Here is a 14928-nt window from a genome sequence, read left to right on the forward strand (position 1 = left end):
ATACCGGTCCTCTACCCGGTAATTTTAACGTAAAATAAGACAATATTACTTAAGGGTATATTTATCAACAAATTCAATTGTCTGACAGGGTTCCCTCCGTACAAAGCTACAAACTACGTTTTGATTGGCTGGATAAATGATGGTTATTTTAGTGCTTTAGTTTACAATGTAGCCAAACTCAACATAACATGCTTTTTGTCACACCATTTCGTTTTTCGTAGCAACTATTACACAATACAATCATAATATAAATAAAGAGATGTGGTGTGATGAGATAGTCATTCATCAAGACCCAATGACAAAGATGTGAACCAAGTTATGTGAACATTTACAGCTCATCGTACGAGCTTCAACAATGAGCAAAACCCATACTATGTGGGGATGACAAAATGTGAAATATTTCAAAAGAAAACCAATGGTCTGATTTATGCTAAAAAGCAACAGTTACGACAGTCAATGACAATCATTGGAGCACAAGCAGGCTTCTGGCTTTGGACATGCACGTGAAAAATTTTACGGGGTTGAATGTGCTTGTGAGTACACAACACTCCTCAACCTCGAACAGTGGTAAAACAAAACAACAACCAAAACAAAACTGCAAAAAAAAAAAAAAAAACCGGTTTGCTACTCATCAGTCACAAAAACAAATGATTTCTTTTGTTTTGCCTTTATTTCATTTGTTTCCTTAGAATACAGCTTTTTGTCAAACAATATTATATTTTATTTTATTTCCCAAGAAAGTCGTACGATGTTATTATCATTATTTCACATAGTCTGCATAGTTTTGATAAACGTTCAACCTGCTACGAATAGCGGTGTTTCAAAGAAAAGACGCAAAACAATACAGTACCATTGTTTTGTCAGATTTTTTACATTTTGATTATTTAGTAATACGTGTTAATAAGATTAAATATGAAAATTACCTTAATATTCTTACCATTTGTCAGAAGAACGTGCTTCAATAAATACATGTATAACGGATGTAAAAATACAGGTTTATATTGTTAAATTTCCTTGAGGAACATGTATTTTTATGACATATGGAATATTAGCTGATAAACATTCAAAAGACAGGTTTTTGTGATAAGTACGTTGTTGTTACATGCTATGAGCAGGAATACAAAACAACGCCTGTATTTTTTAGTCCTGAATTACGGTCTATTTTCAATCAAAACATTATCAAAACCAAAAATATGTTTCACCTTTATATACCTTCCTTGATATACACGAATTGTCGAATAATCTTACCTTCCAGTGTATAATTTTGTACAGAATGCACAATGAAAAAACTAAATAGTTTAACCTAATCTGAGTATGTTCTTGGTAAATTTATATTTTACAGGATTTTTGAAATGATATGCATGATTCGGCTCTTGAAAATTAAAGCATAGTTCCGATAATATTTCATTACTAATGTAACTAAGTTAAACTGATTTTACTGTTTCCTAACAGAACAAAAAAGCATATTTTGTTTTCCTTAAGAAAACATTTTTTTTAGATTCGGTGTTGTAATCTTGAAATTTCAAAACAATTGCAGATAATCATGGTAGCATGAAAACCAAAATGGCTTCAATGGAGAGGAGTGGGGGGTTATAACAGCAGCTTTATAACAATTAAGAGAGGTAACTATTGCAAATGAAAAAAAACCTCTACTTTTGAAAATATAAAATGTATCCATGTATATCAATTATTGTGCCATGCCAGTGGTATTGGTCGATGAAAAATGTTTAAGTAATAGAATAGAAAATGGAAACGCGGAATGTGTCAAAGAGACACAACCCGACCAAAGAGCAGAAAACAGCGCAAGGCCACCAATGGGCCTTCTACGCAGCGAGAAATTCTCGCACCTGGAGGTTGGCTTTATCTGACCCCTAATATACAATGTATACTAGTTCAGCAAAATGGACGCCCCACTAAACTCCGAAACATACAAATTAACCAAAATTAAAAAAAAAACACGCACAAGACTATTATTTAAAAAAAAATCATAGATTGATAGAAACTTAAAATTCGTTTTCGTTTTCTATTGGAGAGAGAAAGGGAAGAATGCCATGGTGATTCATTATCCTTGAAATGAAAAGTGAAATGGTGATACAGTTTTGTCTATACTATATAGTTAAACCATAGCTTCTTAAACATAGGTCAACTGGAAACTCAGACAAAATTAAAACACTGCAGACCTTGTTTTTTTGCGTATATTTTTTTTTTTATTTATCACAGTACCACTTCTCTTACACATCTGATTTTGTAGAATAGTATGGTTGAGAAAGTAGTTAGTTATCATCCTATTTTATGGATGGACAACCATGAAATGATCTGTATTTAGCTAATGACTGGACATTGACAAGGGTCTACTTAAATGATATTTGATGGTTTAATGGGCGTGCTAAACCACCTGTCATTCAAGAATTGGTCAGGAATTTGCCTGTAATTGTCAATACATCAACACGGATATCTTTATTATGATGGTCAACACTTTAACAATTCATTTAATTAGTGATGCGAGCCTCTTTCCGATTGAAAAATCGGACTAAAAATTGTAGCTGAAAATGTTTATATTTTACTATTCGAAAAACATTCAAATGATTACTGAAGTGGCACATTAGAAAAATATAGACAGATTAAGAAATCAAAAATTGAAATCCGAGATATCTCAAACCAAACAAATGTAGATGCAAGACAACGGAAAAATTCGACTGACAGCTAAAGCTTTGCAATATCAACTTGAATAAACCCCGAGAATTGTAGCAAGTGCTTTGGGAGGATAAGAATATCATACCATATCTTACATTGCTCACTCGCCAATTCCGGAAATGAGTCGAAATCGATGTTTATTTTATTTATTTTTTTAATTTCAAATAAATCAGCTAAACGAATATCAAAAATAAAAAATATTTTATCTGAAAATAAGTAAGATAAGATTCCATATGGCTATGAAGTTTTTTTTCCAATGACTTTGACTTGATTATTAGTGTCAGAATGAGGTGACTGCCAATTTTCTTTCACTCGTAATCTAGTAAAAGGAGAAAACATATAATAAAGAAGTATCAACCATAACTGATTCAATAGTAATGATACTGTAAACCAACTTATTTTCGAAAGCGATTTACATTTTGCGATTCCGCTTGTGGAAAAAAAATAAACGCAAATATAATTTGTGGTAAATATTTCACACTGGGACCTTCTCTTATACATCAGCAAAAATAGGAAATCGCGATAATAAATCGTCTCGAAGTCGGCAAGAAAGGGTTAATCACGAATGAAAATATCCTCGAAAATACGTTGGTCTACACGATGCTTAGTGGCATAAACAATTTATGAAATATTGTAGTTAGAATGAAAAATAAAATAATAAAAAAATATAGTTTTACAGATACTCATGCTGTATTACATACACATGTCAGTTTATCTATAAGAACGAAATAACCAAGAAGTAAATATATATATATTTATAAACATATTTTGTTTATTTTCTTAGTTTATGACACATTTTCGGATATGTTGCAATTGAGGACCTCTGCAATAACCTATGATACGTGTGCATGCAAAACAAATTTCTTAGTAGAGGGGTCTTAATAAATTTCTTAATAATTTCTTACTTAAGACTGGTAAATGTACAGCATAAGATGTATCAATCTTAAAACACTTTCCTTCAACCGGTTCCTTTTCTAAATATATATATATATATATATATATATATGTTTGCGGTATACCATCTTTTCCGCAAGTTTATTGTTTTCTGTTTGGTAATAAATTAATAATAAGATCCATTTTGTTACATCTGGTGATCCGTTTATTTGGCAATCGCCAATGGCAGTCAGCAGGGTTTAAGGACATCAGTTGTTCGACCTGCTAGTCAAATGTGTTTTGTTAAAATTTACTTAATTCACTTTTTTGGTCTTTTGGAAAATGTTGTTTGTGCTGTATTTAGACCCCCTCTACCAAGAAATTTGTTTTGCATGCACACGTATAAAAATTGCGGTTTTTATCCAACGCAATCATAGGTTTGAACGTTGTTTTCAATTTAGACTTGTATTTATGCATGTTTATATATTATATTATAAAAGATTTGTAAAACCTTATATAACAAATATCATAGTTATATTCCTCATTTGTTTAATTATATATAATCTAGTCACGTGTCCCTGTAATTGATACTCTAATTGCTCACGATCATTAAATTTGTATCATCATAAAAAAGTTATATTTTAATTTTATTATTCATTAATCGGTTACGCCTCAATTCGCAAATAAAATTTGCCTTGTATTTGCATCTTAATAAAAATTTTGTTAATACTAGAGTTCCTAAACAATGACATTTCTGTTTTTACATCGAGATGACCTTGAGGTCATCCCGATGTATTGCTATCGCCTAGATTTCCATTATGTAAATTAGTTTTGGGTTTGTAACCGATCTATAAACATGATAAATACGCGCACATAAACGAGTGCAAAATAACATTCCTTATCGTTTGATATAAATACATCTCTTCAATGAATACTGATAAAAATATTTTTGTTTACAACATAAATTAATAATATGAAAATGTTTTGTAGTTAGATATATATATATATAAGTAAAAAATCATTGATAATATCAATGCACACGTACCGAAAAATTGTGTTAAAGCATGCGGAAGAATATCTCAAAGAACGTTTTGTGAAAATACCGTCAAGGACCGGTAACTCTGTAATTGATTTTGCGGGAAAATATGAATGCCTACTCATATCCAATCTTAGAAAAATCGAATTTTTACAGAAAAGTGTCCACCATGCACTTGCATTGCACTATTTTTAGAATAGTAGAATAGAATGATATACAAATGGATTCAAATCATATATATATATATGTAACTGTTATTTCAATATAATATAAACAACAACTCAGTGTATACTGATTTGTATCACTACAATATAATAGTTATTACGGTGAAGTTGAAGTCATCATCCACGCACGAACTTGTCTCAGAAAAAAATATATCTCTGTACATTAACCTCAGTTTTAGGTAAAGAGATATGTTGTTTTTTTTCTGAGACAAGTGCTTTTGACCATCCTCAAGAACTTGTGGTCATCCGATGTTCAGTACTTCAGTACTTTGATTAATCAACCTTATCGGATGTCGTAATTCATTATTGAAACGTTATGGTCTGCCAATAAGTATCAATATAAGGTATAATTAGAATCATGCTTATAACATTGGGCATCCAATTCACTTTTTTTCTCTAAAAATATTAGTAATTTGAAGAAATAAATATTTGTGACTTGATTTTAATATGTATTTTAAACTGTCAAGATTTTTACTGTCCCAAATATTGTTTTTAATTTTTATCTAAGCATTCAGGGTTTACCTTTTTGACAGTATTCAATTTTCCTGCTGTTGCTGACCATGTCAATTATACAGCACAAAAAACACAGAATCAATTAAAAATGTACATGTACTTGTCCAGACATAAGACAACATCGAAGAAATAAACCCGCTAAATAAGAGTCAATAAAACACGAACAGTATGTTCTCCTGCAGACGACAAGAAATGGTTGAAGATAACAAGCGGAAAATTAGAAATAAAGCATGTTAAAGAAGGGCGACACTTCACACATGGTCAAGATAATAAAGACGAACAACAGTCACCAAAACAATGAACAGAAAACAAGAACCCCGTGAATACAGGTGCTCTGTAAGGGTGGGGAGTTGGTGATCCACTCTGGATGCTAATTTTTTAGAGATGTGTCATTCGGAGATGTCACAATCGATGAAAAGAGCACGCGATTGTGTCTATGACAAGTTGAACATATCCGTGGTTATCTGTGACACAGACAAAACATTACAGGCAACCAATTCTTGTAACTGTAAACCTTCAAAGTGATTTCAATGAATATTCGAATAGTTAATGGGTGTGTTCATATGAAATACGTCATAAAAAGATACTATAGACGACACAAGAGGGCTTGCTGAAAGATAAGTATAACCTGTATATGACATTTTTATCATTCAAATTTGTTCATGGTTCAGCAAATTAATGCACATATGTAATAGACAAGATCAATACGTATTATCATTGCTATCATTTTTAATTAATTACCCCAAATCTACTCATTAAATACTAGAATGTATAATATCGCTACAACAAAACGAAATATGCGATAACGATTATTGGTCCCTTCGTTTTTGCAACAGACCAATATGTTCATATAGCGTGGGACTAGTTTCGATAGGTTTAATATGTTCTTCACCAGCATGTCTCGTAAATAAACTTCAATTATATATTGTCAAAAACCACTGGTTAGTTCAATAGACTATTATACGAAATTAAGGGCGTCAATTTAATTGATTATGATCTGATCACGTTAATTGTGTTTTTGAGGGTTGGGTCTCTTGAAGGTCGTTATTGATAATTTGTTATCTCAAGTTGTTTAAGTTTGTTTGGATGGTCATCAAAGTGCGTACAAAGCTATTCTATTTTGTTGTTTCTCTATACCTATATATGGTATGTGTAAAACGTCAAATCTGTTTTCCATACCTGGAAAATAGTACGTGTAAAACGTCGCATATGTTTACATACCTCTGTATAAAGAAATGTGACTTGAATGAGTGTTGCTGTACAGATTTTTCTTGCTCCTTGTTTTTTTCTTGTTCTCTTTCATTAAACGGTTATATGACAAATCAAATTTATCTATGAATTCACGTATCATCACCCGCCTTACAATTAGAGAGTTCAAATTATCTGTTTTGTCTAGTTCTCTACCGACCCTTATTGTCAATTTGTAGATCTTAACTTAACTGTATTTGTGGTAGCCATTATTTCAAGTTAGATGGGATAGATACAGTCAACAAGGTCATTACACTTTGAATCCTTTAGTGAGAGAACATCATTTATACGGCGGAACGTGAATCGAAAGGATAATACAAGCTTTTTTCATTCTTCTTAAATGCTGTTTTACACAGGAAAGACCGCACTAAACAACAACAAAAAACAAAGAATAAAAGTTCTGGTCAGAAAAATGTGCATGCACATTTTCTATGAAGATCAAAATGATTTAAAGAACGATTTTAAATGTCATGCCACCGTACCTTATATGTTATATTTCTTTGAAAACCATACTATTCAAGATTGAATACAAAAAGAGGCAAAGCCGTAAATGAAAAGTCGAAGTCAGAGCATGGGGACACGCCAGATGTACATCACAATTAAATATGCGACTACAAGAAGAATGAATAATACAACAAACCAAACTTTGATAATACATTATGGGCCAATTAAAACCACAACCCGAGAAAACATACAAAAGATTTATCCTCTTCCAGTAGATCATGACCACTAACAAATAAACTCATCATAGATACCAGGATTAAATTTTGTAATTACGCCAGACGCGCGTTTCGTCTACAAAAGACTCATCAGTGACGCTCGAACCCAAAAAAGTTAAAAAGGCCAAATAAAGTACGAAGTTGAAGAGCATTGAGGACCAAAATTCCAAATATCTTGCCGAATACAGCTAAGGTAATCTATTCCTGAGGTAGAAAAGCCTTAGTATTTCAAAATTTCAAACGTTTTGTATACAGTTAATTTATAAATGTGACCATATCAATGATAATTCATTTCAGCACAGAAGTACTGGTCTGGTGACACCCTCGGGGAATTAAAACTCCACCAGCAGTGGCATCGACCCAGTGGTTGTAAATAAACTCATCATAGATAACAGAGAAAACAAAATAACTCAAATTCAAGCGACATTACTGAAACCAATAACTTCAAACTTGCATGTGCTGCTTTCATAACGATAGTACACTGCAAATCATGTTAACATTGGAATTCATTAATATCATTCTAAAGAATAAAAATTCATATAATTATTTTAAGCATATGTCATCATACTGTTTCAACTGCTTCCTTTTTCTTTTCCTTTTTCTTTTCATCATTTGATTCATATGGTCACACCTATAATTTGTGACAATATCTCATTAATAGGCCTCTTTGGAGAACAATGATAATTTATGACAATATCTCATTAATAGACCTCTTTGGAGAACAATGATAAGAGACCATCACTTTTGAGTTCATTTGACATTTTTTACGGAAAATTAAATCCATACCAATTTTGAGGATAAACCTGAATTTAATGAACTTTCGTCTTCTTTGCTCTGTCAAAAAAATGTTTCAGTTGGCAAGTAAAATGTAATTGGTTGTCGGCATAGAAAAAGGTCTTTCAGAGGACACAGAACTGTATTACTTACTAATTACAAACATCGAATGAATGTGAACATCTTATTCTTTTAAAATCTAGATAAATCCTTTAATTTTATTTTATCATATATTGATGATGACCTTTTACTAAAATATTTTTTGTCAGTGAGCATTTGGCAAAGCTCTTTAATTTCACTTTCAGGTATCTATTGATGATGTTCTAGATCAGTCACTCAATAACCCACATCCCAAAGAGTGTTTGCATCTCATATATCCCATGAACTTGAGATTTAGGATACTACGAAAGTAGAAGGTGTGCCACATTCTATATGTGCCTGTCCAAAGTCAGGAGACTGTAGTTCAGTGGTTGTAGTTGGTTCATGTCTGTCATATTTGTTTTTTCGTATTTTTTTGTTATGAATTAGACCGTTAGTTTTCTCAATTGAATTGTTTCATATTTTTCATGTGGGGGCCTTTTACAGCCGATTATACGGTCTAAGTTTTCTCATTGTTGAAGACCGTATGGTTTCCAATAATTGCTTACATCCACTTTATTTGAACTTTGGAGGATAGCTGTTTCATTGGCAATCATACTGCATCTCCTTATTTTTATATTCATATCTTGATCTTGTCCTGTATATTGACACAGATAGACGACTTCAAACTACAATTTATGATAAACGTGTTGATTCCAACTTTCCAACTGTCAACTTCCCATTTTTTCAGCAGTAGCATGCCCTCTGCTCTATCGCATGTCTGTGTCTTAACTAACCAGCGATGTGTTTTCATTGTCTTAGATCTTTTGACATGAGTATAGTCATCAGATTTGATATGAGTATACTCATCAGATCTGTAATTTAACCGGTTGTGTTCTATTTCTGATTGTGACAGTTTAACTGAGTATGAATTCGCATGCCTAATGATGCATCCATAGCAGGAGACTCTTACCTTGTCGACACACCGGTCTCGAATCTTTTGGATACGATCCCCTCAGGTTTTGTTTATTACCTTAATTTGTCTCTTTTTAATCGAATGATGAGATTTGCTACCGCCTGCAATGGGAATCTAGTAAAAACTGATATGATATGGAAAAGGACATAATCAATGAATTCATAGATCGGACGACTTTTGTTTTTTTTATCTTTGAAGCTCTTGACCGCGAAAACATATAAAAAAGAAGATGTGGTATGATTGCCAATGAGACAACTCTCCAACAAAAACCAAATGACATAGAAGTTAGCAACTATAGATCACCATACCTCCTTCAACAATGAGCAAACCCCATACCGTATAGCAAGCTATAAAAGGCCCCGAAATGACAATGTAAAACAATTCAAACGAGAAAACTAACGGCCTAATTTATGTACAAAAAATGAACGAAAAACAAATATGTAACACATAAACAAACGACAACCACTGAATTGCAGGCTCCTGTCTGCCGTCAGTAAAGGCAAATATATACACATAATATCAACCAATTCGTAATCGTGAGCGTAAAACATGTGTAGCGTCTTCTCTTTTTTTTTTCGTTGTTTTTTCGCACAATCCTGCTTAAGGAGTGTTTGTGTTAGGGGAAGATTCCTGCTAATAAAGTATATATAACGTGAACAAAATATGACAAAACTCATCAAAGATTTATGCACATGTACAAACGTAATGAATAGATTCAAATGTGTTAACCCAATACGATTTAGCAGAGGGGAGTGTATCTTACAACTTAGAAATTAGAAAGAGAGGAAGATGATACAAAAGGGATATGCAAACTCATGGGTCGATAACAGACTGGCAACACAATAGGGAAAAAACAAAAAACGATCAAAAGACAAGCAACAGTATTCGAAACACCACATAGAAAACTAAAGACTGAACAACACGAACAACACCGAACATCGGGGTGATTTCATGTGCACATTCTGCTCCAAATATGACACCCGTTCGGGTTGCTCATGCAAGTACACACTTGGAGAAAAGTTTGATTTGGTGGTGTCACATTCGAGGAAAAGAGTATACTGGATGTTGACTGTACGATAACTGAAATCGTCACGTTTGTCATAAATCCTAGTTTAAAGTAATTCATATGTGTCAATGTCAAGAAAAAGATCAAAATATGAAGATTCGGTAATATCTCTGATGTAAAGTTCATTGTGAGAGGTTTAGCTACCTATAAAACCAGATGTAATCCACAATTTTCTACATATGGGAATTCCTGTACCAAGTCAGAAATATGATAGTTGTTTTGCAGTCGTTTGATGTGTTTGAGCTTTTGATTTTGCCATTTGATAAGGGACTTTCCGATTTGAATTTTCTTTGGTGTTCGGTAAACTTGTTATCTTACTTTTTATATATCAACCTTACAATTAACTCATCATAGAAACCAGGATTGAAATTGTGTACGCCAGACGCGCTTTCTTCTACAAAAGACTCACCAGTGGCTCGAATCAAAAAGTTTTAAAAGCAAGATAGAATTCGAAGTTGAAGTTGAAGAGCATTGAGGACACAATATTCCGAACGGTTTTGCCAAATACAACTAAGGTTATCTATTCCTGTAGTAAAAAGTAAAATAACAAAAATACCGAACTCAATCGCATAGAATTCCATTACTAGTATATTGACAACAATGTGTGATCAAAACAAACAGACATAATAGGTTAAAAATGTCAACAAAGAAAATCAAAATGGCATATAGACACTCTTTAGACAAAGCACATAAGCAAAACTGAAAGACAAGAATACAAAAAAATGACCATAGCCCAATAGCACAATAGGGGATGTATAAATACCGAGCCACGGCAAAAGGATATTACCAAAAATGGACTAAACAGTAAAGGTTAAGAATATACAAGCCAATAAAAAGAACACAACAACACGTAATTAAGATGATAAACAACGTCAGTACCTAGAATCTATATTTCAAGACCATCATGTATCATATTTGAAGTTGATACGGAATATTTATCAACAAGGTATTGGTATCTTCCGATGAACTTTTTTAGGAAAAGGACGAGACGTTCTTTGACTTAATCCTGATCCATCAACTTTCTGCTCACACACATTGGTGACGTTTTATAAGTGACATACTTAGCCTAATTTCACACGCTACATATCAAGGTAATTCTCCAAATGAAACCATGTCAACTTACTAGGACACAATATTCACCATGCTGACCAATGTTTTCTAATCTTACTCCTAAATACTGCGAGCTTGATGGGACAGCAAAGACCAATTTAAAAGTCTTTATTTTGATAGGTAAGGTAGTCGAACCTACGCCCCCGGGTAATCAACGAAAGTGTGTTTACACGATAGCACCAAAACCGTTCTAAATCAACGATGAAGCGAAGCCACGTAAACCGTTAAAAATAACAACCCATGCAGTATTCACAATTCAAAAAAATTTATTTCTGCGTTGTGTCGTCATGAATTTGAAAATTAGGTATTCTTTGCATAGCCATTTTAGTGTGCATGCTTCCTTATTCTATTAGTATATGCATGAAGTTGGTTACTTCAGTATTCTGCTGTTGTTGGTTACAATTTATCTTTTTTAATCTTCTATTTTTGTGAGTTAGAATTAGAGTGTTTCGATATTCTGTAGGGGTAATATGTAGTTGTGTGTAAGGATTGGAATGATGAATTACTACGTAGTTCATGTTGTTGGATAATCTGTTTGGATATGGATTCTTCTACAAGCTGCTGTGTAGTCACTATGGTTATGGAAGCATCAGAATTCCGTTGTCTTTACAGTGTAAAAAGTAAAATCACAAAAATACTGAACTCCGAGGAAAATTCAAAAAGGAAAGTCCTTAATCAAATGGCAAAACCTAAAGCTCAAACACATCAAACGAATGGATAACAACTGTCATATTCCTGACTTGGTACAGGCATTTTCTTATGTAAAAATGGTGAATTGAACCTGGTTTCATAGCTAGCTAAACCTCTCACTTGTATGACAGTCGCATCATATTCCATTAGTTTGACAACGATGCGTGAACAAAACAAACAGACACAATAAGTAAAAATGTCAAAAATAGGGGTACATCAGTCAACATTGTGTTAACTTATGTAAAACATGTATGCAAATATAAAGATAAGAAGATGTGGTATGATTGTCATTGATATAACTATCCACTAGAGACCAAATGACATAGAAGTTAACATTTATAGGTCACCATATGGCCTTCAACAATGAACAAAACCCAAATCGTAAAGTAGCCTAAATCTTGTGATATTAAAACCTACTGTTAAAACATTAGATTTTAATATCACAAGATTTGGGCTAAAAGTTAGTATTCGATTTTACATATAATTCAATATGTGAAATCGAATATTAACTTTTACACCCGAGATATTATACCTCGTTTTACTATAAAGATCTTTGATCTTATTAAAAAAATTCTGATATAATTCTTGGGATAAATATTTTGCTAATTTAAATGTCTATGCATTAATTGAAATCCTATTTATATCCGCCCTGGCGCCTTTTCTTAATATGTTATAATAATACGATGTAAAGATTGATAGAATATAATATCCAAAACCAAATAACGTGCCAATCGTAACATAAATATTGCACTGTTTAATGTCTTTTTAAATTGTGTGTTTTACTCATTTCACCATTAAATAATTTTATTGAACTTTCATATTAATGTGAACGTAATTTTATGATAATAATTTATGAAAATGATCACAGTTTCAGTTTCTTTAAATAAAGAAAGACGAAAAATATCTGAGGGCAAAACACAATATTTGTCCGAAATTTTGACGCCGGATTGTCTGGAAATTTGATTATATATTTATAAAATTATTACATAAAATAATTGTGGCTAATAAACCACTGTTACAAAATATTTGCGGGAAGGTATGACATTTCTAGGTCAAAACTTAAAGATTGTCCAAAGAGTACCAAACTTTTTCAATGAGTTATTTTACCGTATCCTTTTGTTTTAGATAAACCTGTAAGCAAAGAATATCTAACAAAACAATTATAAAAAGTGTTTATAGTTGTCTGATACATTGCATAAACTTGATAAAAAGGATATATATGCTTTATTGCAATAAGCCCTTTGCATATTGACTATATAAACATTAAGTAATATACACAACTAAATCTGCCAGGCTATCCGGGTTCTCAAAACTAGGATGAATTCTGTTGTCACCTCAATATATTGGCGTTATATATTGTCATACTTTTCTTGTAAGGTTCATACAAAATTGACCGGAAAAGAATTTGGCTTTATTTCATGAATTTTGCTTTGTTTTAAGTTCCTTTGGCATGTTTGGTCATTAAGCTGTTCACGTGTTTCAGTACTTATACATCCATGGCTTTCAAGTTTTGGCTTTCAGCGTTCCTGATGTAGGTAAATCCAGAAAAGCGCCGCATACAATTTTCAAGTGTTTTTTTCATTTTATTCATGATTTCCACACACACACACACACACACACATAATCATAACTGTAACGTACAGAAAATGTTTTATCTATTATTTGCAATTGAATTCTATACTATAGCTGTGAGCAGAAACAGATCGGTACGTCGTATATCTGTCCTTATTCATAACTGCGGCATTGTCCATTACCTATAGGCATGCATCTATCATTACTTATGACTGCGACATTATCCATTATCTAAAAGCCTGTATCTGTCCTTAGATATGATAGAGGCTTTGTCCATTGTCTATAGACATGTATCTATCAAAGTTATAGTCCTATGAATTTTGGTAGATAGTTGTCTTATTAGGAAAAAAATACATATCCTTGTTTTTTTGTTTTTCATTTGGGCTGTTGGAGTTGCAGCCTTAACATTTTTGAAATAACTCTACGATAATAAAAAAAAAGTAAATGCAATTGAGGCAGACGAAAAGTGATACTTTCGAGTTACTAAATGTGTCTTTTCCAGGATCGCTCAGGGCATAACATATAAAATAAGAATATTTGGTATGATTGCCAATGAGACAACTCTCCAACAAAAACCAAATGACATAGAAGTTAGCAACTATAGATCACCATACCTCCTTCAACAATGAGCAAACCCCATACCGTATAGCAAGCTATAAAAGGCCCCGAAATGACAAATGTAAAACAAATCAAACGAGAAAACTAAAGACTTGATTTATGTAAAAAGCAATGAACGAAAAACAAATATGATATACAGCAACAAACAACAACCACTGAATAATAGGCTTGTTACTTGGAAAGGCATATTCATAATGTAAATCCTGTAAAGCCAAAGATGATACATACAAGACAAATAGATATCTTTTTAATAAACTAACTTAAAATATTACGAATATTGGATGTTTCGAAATTCATACAACATGTAGTTTTTTAAAATTATAAAATTCCATTAAAATAGTAAATGATTAAGTTTGATAACCAAATGATTAAAATAAAATGTTAAAGTAAAAGAATATAAGTAATTACAGTGTCCCTTTGAATCCTTGACTACTTTATAAGTGAACTTGCTAAATGAATTAATGTATAAAATGGAATTTGACATACTAGTACACATTAAATATTATGTCATAAACAGTCAGTAAAAAGGGAGCGTAACTGCATTTCGAGGGACTTCATTCGCCGTGCTTATAGACAAGTGCAGACTCTTATTTAAAGATACAACCGTTTTCAGTTGAGATGGTTCATATAAAAAAAATAATTTCAATCAAATGTATAACAATTATCATAGTTGATTCCGAGAAACCTGGTTATAAATTAATGTAAATAAATGTCATATTGTTTTAGGGTTAGGATAT

Source organism: Mytilus californianus, unplaced genomic scaffold (genome assembly GCF_021869535.1).
Source record: "Mytilus californianus isolate M0D057914Y unplaced genomic scaffold, xbMytCali1.0.p SCAF_6, whole genome shotgun sequence".
Classification (NCBI taxonomy): domain Eukaryota; kingdom Metazoa; phylum Mollusca; class Bivalvia; order Mytilida; family Mytilidae; genus Mytilus; species Mytilus californianus.